The sequence below is a fragment of the Elephantulus edwardii genome, unplaced genomic scaffold, assembly GCF_000299155.1.
Source record: "Elephantulus edwardii isolate Elephantulus edwardi_28Jun2011 unplaced genomic scaffold, EleEdw1.0 scaffold00264, whole genome shotgun sequence".
Taxonomy (NCBI): domain Eukaryota; kingdom Metazoa; phylum Chordata; class Mammalia; order Macroscelidea; family Macroscelididae; genus Elephantulus; species Elephantulus edwardii.
The window spans coordinates 351,513-359,299 of record NW_006400014.1 but is presented as its reverse complement, the minus strand read 5'-3'; the positions used below and the strand labels follow the sequence as shown (position 1 = coordinate 359,299).

The window sequence follows — 7,787 nt, the reverse complement described above, 5'->3', positions numbered from 1 at the left end:
TAAATGAATCTTGAACTCAGTGGCTACAAAGCCTATACCAGAACTCTCTCATTCATCATTAGCCAAGTTTGCCCTTCCTTAAAGCTTTCTCTTATTGGATCCCAGCTTGAAAGTTAAGTGAACTGAATCAGTTAGGTAAAAAGAGATATATTTGGCCTAGATGCACATTCTCACTTGCCCTGAACTACTCTGAGATTAACAAAGTTTATTAATAATTTCAGCCAGGTCCCCTTTCCCCTCCTAAACTCTGCATTTTCACTGGGTATAGCATTCAAAATGTTAATCCAGTTTGCATCTGATTATTTAAAGAAGTACACATTCAGGAATTGAATTACCGGTATAAGATGTAAACACAAGTTGAATAACACAAAGTAAACTACAATGTGAAGACAAATTACCTACAGATTAGAATAGCAAACATGTAACCAGTAAGAGAAATTTAACTACAAATGAAATATGCAACAAACCTACAGTGGAAGTACTGAATATTAAAAATGCAGCCTTGTCTAACCTGGCAGGTGGGGAGTTTCTCTTTTGAATTTTGGAATCTGTCTTCTGCAAGTTAGTCAGTCCGTTAGACCGGTTTGCAGTGAAAAGGATGTTCCTTTAATAGTGTGTGACTTCAGGTGTAAAAGGAAGCTCTTTGACACTTTGAAGATACTGGAGCTGTGCTTTTGAAAAGTTTTACAAAAGAGCTTTTCACATAGATACATTCATGCTACAGTCTTGAGCATCAGGCTTCCTGTGAGGTACATGAAGAGGAATCAGACATGGGTTATGCTCCCAGGAGGGTTTCAAATAAGACATTAACTAAAGGCATAACAGAAAAAAAGAAAGGCAACATAAAGATTTTGCACCTAAAGTACTATGAATGGAGTGATGCTGACAAGGAACATGGAGATACTGGGAGATGGATCTGTTTTCAAATCAGTTTGGATTTGCGGGTATTCAATTTCAGATGTTTGCAAGACGGGTCTATAGAGCTATTTTGTGCAGCTGGGGATCATCTGGCTGTTTGAATTCCCACTTTTATGCAGTATTCTGATTGCATTTATTTTAACAAATTTTCTCTGCATGAATAATTAGACCATCCTCAATAGGCATGTCATTGGGAAAGTACATTTTTAGAAGGGTTTGGAAATTCACTGTGGTTACCAGCTTAGGGGCTCTGGTGGCATAGTCCATAGAGAATTTTGCTACTAGCCCAAAGACAGTGCCTCTCTGTTGGTTCAAATCCACCAGGGGATCTGCAGGGGAAAGATGGGCTATCTCCTTTCATGTGATCTGCAGCCTCAAAAACCCAATGGAGGGCTGATTCCAATTCAATAGCAATAAGAGAGAGAATTACTAACAGACTATTGAAAGGAGAGTTTTACTGAATCTGGAAAGTAAGTACCAAAAACATGATTTTATTTAACCTTTGTTAGGATTAATCTGAACACAATGTGGGGAAGCATCATGGCCCAGTGGAAAGAGCCCCAAGCTTGGGAATCAGGAGATCCAAGTTCTGTTTTTGACCATTAATCTGACCTTAAATCACCTTTTCACATTTCAGTTTTCTCATTTGTGAAGCTAGATTGGACTGTTCAGCTCCAAAGATTTTTTCCAAATCTTTCTTTCCATGATTTACTTTTTTTAAAAATTCTTAATTATTTTTTGTTCTTTTTTCTTCACAGTCCTATTTTTATTTTCTACTAATTTATTTACAAAATTTGAATACACTTTTCAAGAACAAATTCTTTCCATTTTCCTCACCCCCATCCCCACCGATCAAATTGTACAACCTGGTGATTAATCCCCCCCCCCTTCCCCTGCACATCCTCATCCCTCTGCTTCCAACCTCTCCCACCTCTCTTGGATCCTTATACTCATTCTACAATAATGGTTTTATACAACACTTATCCTTGTGGGACTGAGTTAGTTCACTCAGCATAATACTCTCCAGTCCCTCCCAAGCTAGGTAATAATTTACAAAATCATTGCTCTGCATGCTGCATAGTATTCCATTGTGTGAATGTACCATAATTTCTCAATCCATTCGTTTAGATTTCTTAAAGTTTTGCTTACACCCCAACTTTGTCTGACTCTTGACATTTTCCCAATTATTGTTACTAAGTCAAATACAAGTTGTAGTGACCCTCTGAACAATAGAGCTGAACTCTGTCCTATCCTGTGGCATTCTCATCATCTTTGACACACTTGAGCCCATTGATGCAGTTCACTGTTTCAATCCATCTCACTGAGGGACTTCCTCTCTTTCACTAACTCTCCACCTCTCCAACCATCCTGTTCCTTCTGAAGGAATAGCATCTCCTAGCAGCACACCCAGAGCATGTGAGATGAAGCTTTGCCGTTCTTGCCTCAAATAGAGTTGTTTAATAAAAACATACATGTTTTAGCTTCTCCAAGTAGACCCATATCTTTCCACCTTTGTGCCTTACTGAGCCTAAGTGTCTTCAGTTTGGACTTTTCAATTCAAATTTATCATAGACAAATGAAGATAAATTAGATGATATGAATAGGCTCGGGGACAGATGGCTTTCTGGGTCCCCATCTCATCATACCAAGCAGGAAGTGTCTGCTGCAAGGACTGGTCATCTGGTAGCTGCAGACTTCTAACAGTCAAAGCACATTGTACCTCAATGAGAAAGTCCATGAAGATGGGGGACTCAGATGATGAGAGAACCAATAGCTACAAGGAGCACCGACAACTTAATATTCCACACGATTGCAGTGAGACACCAAGAATCAGACCAAAGACACATTTCAGAGCCTGTCTTTATGGATTGGATGCTCACTGTCACCATCCATCACTTTCTACGTACAATCCTTTCCTGGAAGATATTGTGGTATTATTCAAAATGTGCCAAAGTGGATAGGAGATCCCAAGAGTAATTGTGAGTTATGAGGTCATGGGGACCTCATTGCAAACTATTTGCAAAACTTAATTGGGGTAATAAATAAACTAAGCATGTAAATGAGATTGAAGACTACAGTGTGAATTAGAAGGAGGCTATTAGCCGGCATTGTCAAAATGCCTTCTTCCTGTTCAGTAATATTTGCTGAGTTGAGCTGATCATCGAGGGTGCATTCAATTCAAATATCCTAAAATTTCACAATGAAAATAGCTTGGAAATAAAACCATTTAATGAGATCCTTCCAGCATGAGGAGATGAACTTTGGTGTTTTTTTAATGATTAGGAACTTAGGCACTTTTCAAATAGAAGATAAGCTGGCATTCACATCTGAATCTACCATCCCTGTGGGGTGCAAATTCATTTTTGCCAGAGTACTTAGGAGCAAAAAGTGCAGGACAAGAGAAAAAAAGGGTGAGAGAGAAAACTGAAAAGGAATGAAGAAAGGGAGCCATTTCCAACTGAAGAAAATAAATAGACCAATGCGTGGAAATGGGACAGTTTCTTTCCCCCTTTGCCTTTTTTTTTTAACCAGGTTGTAAAAAAAAAAAAAAAAAAAAAAATCCAGATCTGAGATTTCTCTTTAATATAATCAAAGTAAAAAAAAAAAAAGCCTCTTGGAGGTAAATATAAAGCAAAAACAAACCAGAGAAATCAAACTCGCAAACTCTACGTGGAATCATCCAGCCCCGCGTCCAGTACACAGAGGCTTCCTCCCCTCACCACCCCCCTTCCTCTCCAAGCAGTTGATTGAATGAATACAAATGCCTGGCTGTTGTCACTTGGGATGCCACTTGATATATCCCATTTTCTAGACTCTAATTATTCCATTTGTAGACATGAATGCCATTTAGATGTGAGCTAATTCAGCATGGTAACTCAATTAGATTTGTACCGACTTGGATTTATGAAACATCAATGGGTCTCGGTGAGACCGATGGGACTGCGGGTGATTCATCTCGAAGCCTCACCGACACAGCCTCTCAGGAGCTCAATTAAACATGCCAGCCACAAGGATGTTTTTTAGCTGGAAATGTTTCACAATTAAGATTTAAAAAAAGAAGAAGAAGAATGAGAGAAAGATTTCTGTTCCTCGGTATGGCTGGCCGGCAGAAAAAGAAAGCCCCGAATGACACAGATTGAAGTTTTCTTTGAGTTTGCATGTTGCTGTTCCTATGTTCTTTTCCTGAGCTGGGCTCTCCAGCTGCTGGGCGACCAGAGTGGACAGCCTCCTCTGTTGACCCTCCTGGCGAAGGATGCAGAGTTATGTGATGCCTCGTGGTGAGAGGCACTCAGTAAATATCGGTTAAGCTAAACTGCTGCATTCATCCTAGCATTTGTATCTGCAGCTGACTTGTGAGATCTGAAAAGCAGATTCTGAATACTAAATTAGTGTCTTAAAAAGAAAAGAAACCTCAAAGTGATTAAAATTTTGATAACTAAATTTTCAGCATGGAAATGAGGCCTGTGGTCAGGAAACGGGAAGAAATATTAGAAACCAGGACTGTTCTCTGTCTTGAATATATATTCTTTTGAAAAAGAAATGAATGTCACTGTGTAATGTCACTGGGTTTATGAACACAAGCAAGCAAGCACCCAGCACGCTAATGCCTCTGCCTGGCAGAGCCATGGCTCAGTGGTTTGTTTACAGAGGGAGATGTTTGATGGGTAAAGGCTCCATTGTCCCCACCCCAGGGTCAGGCACCAGGTACACTTGGAAGCACTGTGTGAATGAATGAAACAGCAAAACAGGTATGTACTCACTTTACCAATAATGAAAGACTCTGGAAATGCCTGTCCCATCTTTTCAAAATCAAGTCTTAAATACAGAAGACAACATCAGTTTTCAAGACTCAGAAAAGGGAAAAGTTAAAATGGAAAGAGATTCTGGTTACATTCCTCTTTGAAAAATAATTTGTGAGAGTTTATGGAACATGTTCATATTCCATTCAACCACTCATACATGTTTTGTTTTATGACTGATCCACATTGTATCATCCTTCTTCTCACTATCCCTCTCCCTCCACTCATCCCCCTCTCCTCCCTTTCTACGTTCTGAGTTTTATCCTTGGACAAACCCTATCCTCAGGATGAGGCACAACCTTCAGGCAAACAATGACAGATCTATGAGGTGAACAAGGGGAGCTCTGGAGGTGCAGAATGCAGGGAGTTTCACTGCTGAGCCAAAGGCAGTCTGAACGCACCAGCAACTCCTCAAGAGAAAGATGAATAATCTGTTCTTGTGTGATTTACAACCTTAGAAACGAACTGGAAGGTCAGCTATGAACTGGTTTCTACTTGGTGGCAATGAGGAAGAAGGAAAACAATAATACCAGGGGGAAAATCACCCCTTAGAACACTCAACCATACAGGATAGCATCACTTTCTGTCTCTCAAAACGCTGTTTATTTTTATTGTGAGCTTGGTGATTATTAGTTATAGAATAGTAGCAGCAGCAGCAGAAGGGATAGAAGTAACACTTGACTAGGTATTATGAGTGACATCGGCTTTGCATGTTAAAATTGTCAGAGCACAGTTCACCTGACCTAGGCCATTTTGTCTTCATAGCAAACAAATGAACAGACATCATTACTTCCATTTAATCAGGAAGTGAACCAAGAGAGTTTGCGCGTTTTGTCTAAGGCTGTTCAATCAGATCTCAGTGAAGCCTTTATCTCCGCCTTGTCCTCTCTTCCTCGAAACCCTTCTCACAGCCCCAATCGAAAGACTAGGAGTTTCAGCCAGGGCTTCCAGCTGGTTTATACTACTTAGATCCTTTGCTAGGAGTTCACATTTCCTCTGCAGAGGTACTGATTCAGAATCTCCAAAATCTCTAAGAATTCCCTGGGGCTCTTGCTTAAATGGTAGATTCCGATTCAGTAGATCTGGGTCGGAAATCCAAATTCTCAACATGTGGGCTAACTTAGCTGAACCAATTCAAAGCCTTAACTTCAAATCAGAAGGCTCAGTTTCACATTCTAATTTTTGGGGTGTTGGGGTTTTTTTTCCATTTTGAACATTTTGCGTGTGACTATATAGAGAAATTTAGCCACACTGCATAATTAGTCAAGAGTCCCAATCTCTGATCCTTGAAACAAATCCCTCAGCCCATCCAGGGAATAGGATAAATATGATCCAGAAGGAGACAGACTTTTCCAAGCCTATTTGCTTCATTTTTTTCACTTGTAAGAGTCTTGATTTAAATAAGAAACAAAGGCTAGAACCCCCTTTGATTGCTCCTGGCACAACCAGCTTTCTAGCTTCTGATTTCCTAGAGCAATGGTCTCTGTGAAGATTGCTTCAAAGACACCTGAAGGAGGGGCCATGAGTTCATCTTTAAGCCTTTGCATCAATTACTTTATGTGGAACTCATTGTAATCTTGCTCTGCCCACACAGAGCAGCCTGCTTTCTGTGGCTGGTTTTCATGTCAGGGTATTTCTCACGTGGGGTGGCAAAGAGAACATTCAGAAGAGTCAGTGCTTGGAAGCTCCACCACTGTTTTCTGAGTAACCACAATGGCTTGAGCTTGGCTACGGACTGCTGGGGCAAGCCTGGGTAATTCATCTCAACTCCTCTTTCTTCATCTGTACTAATAATAGTCCTCTCAAAAATAAATGAGATTTTAATTTCTTAAATAAAATTGTATGTATACTTTGTAAGAAACCATTTAACCTGATGGCAACTCCATGTGTTCAAGAGTAGAACGTCTCTGCAGGGTTTTTCTTTTTTTTTTTTTTTTCTCTTCAAAGGATTTTATTTTCACATAGCCACCACTAGACCATGATTTTATTTCCAAGCAAGCACCACAAGACCATGATTCCAGAGGGTGCAAAAAAACAAAACAAAACCCATTTGCTTAGTACTGCCCTTCACTGAGGGCATACAAATACATCTCCATGTAGTTCTCAGGAATTATAATCCAATAACTAAAAACATGTCTTCATTTTCAACTGACATAAGGTTTGTTAGGAAAACTTCTTAATAATTTATTCAGTTTTTTGGGAGATAAACTCCCAGACTCTCCCAGGGTGTCCTGTGTAGACGTCATCTTGCGGGCTGCCTCGGCTCTTGAAACACACTCGAAGAAGTCCCGAATCTCTTTCCTGCACGCTTCGTCGCGGAATTCATTCTGTTTCCAGCAAGCCATCATAATTGACATTTCTGTGATACAGGTCGCCTCGCCCTTCTCTCGGCGCCGCTCCCCGACGCGGTTGGCTAGAATGAGGGACTTGTTGGGCTTGAGGACAGGCTTTTTCGGGTTTCCCTTAGGCGTCCCCGCAAGCTGGGCGCTGCCATTGCCTGACGAACTCCCAGGCGCCTCTGCCTGCAGGGTTTTTCTTGGCTGTGATGTTTATGAAAAGATATTGCCAGGCTTTTGTTGCTGAGTACCATTCGGTAAGTTCAGACATCACATGCTGAGTCATCAGGAGTCAAATTTGACTTGATAGCAGTGTTGTTCAGAGGCGGTTACTAGGTGAGGAGATTGCTCATCTTTCTCCTGCAGTGCAGCTGGTGGATTAGAACCACATGACTTCAGGATTGCAGCACAGCTTCTTCCCACCAGCCCACCAGGGCTCCGATTATTGGCTCTTGTACTGTAATACATTCCTCTGGTATTCCCTGCTTTCAGCTAAGATCCATCTAACATCAGCTACAACATCTCTAGTACCACGACCCCTTCTAAACCCAGCCTGGACTTCTGGCAGTTCTCTGCTGATGTGCTGTTCCAGTAATTTTTGGATAATCTTCAGCAGAATCTTGCTTGCATGTGAAATCAATGATATTGTTCTACAGTTTCCTCACTCTGTTGGGTCACCCTTTTTTGGAATGGGAACAAATATAGATTTCTTCCAGTCAGTTGGCCAAGTGGT

At 40.8% G+C, this 7,787-nt stretch overlaps 1 pseudogene; it reads right to left on the bottom strand.

The window, feature by feature from the left end:
• Positions 1–6,862: 6,862 nt before the first annotated feature.
• On the bottom strand, positions 6,863–7,212 carry LOC102874543 (annotated as a pseudogene).
• Positions 7,213–7,787: the final 575 nt, after the last annotated feature.